Source organism: Theobroma umbraticum, unplaced genomic scaffold (genome assembly GCF_002168275.2).
Source record: "Theobroma umbraticum cultivar Fairchild unplaced genomic scaffold, ASM216827v3 scaffold_115.0, whole genome shotgun sequence".
In the NCBI taxonomy this organism is placed as follows: Eukaryota; Viridiplantae; Streptophyta; class Magnoliopsida; order Malvales; family Malvaceae; genus Theobroma; species Theobroma umbraticum.
This window is the reverse complement of record NW_018397284.1, coordinates 559,845-560,200: the sequence shown is the minus strand read 5'-3', so window position 1 is coordinate 560,200 and position 356 is coordinate 559,845.

The following is a 356-nucleotide window of genomic DNA, read 5'->3' as shown; positions in this document are numbered from 1 at the left end:
CTTTAGACTAAACTTGATGCCGACACTAGGAAATGAGGATAAGATTAATGGATTGCCTTTAAATTGTATTAGAATTGAGGTTTAGGGCATTTGGTAATCGGAAAATAGCTTGCTAGGAGAAAATTTTTTCTGTGTAAAATTTTTTACAAAAATATTTAATATTTTCTATTGTTTGAATAAATTATCAAAAATATTTTTCTATTGTTTGAATCATCTTGTGGAAAGTATTTTTCACCATCATGGCTGGTGCACGCTGCAAACTGGTATTTAAGTATGTGGGGGCCCTGTTCTACCCCGCCTGTGTGTCTGCAACTTTTCGAGCAGCGTTTCATTCATAAGTTCACACATGTAGTTTC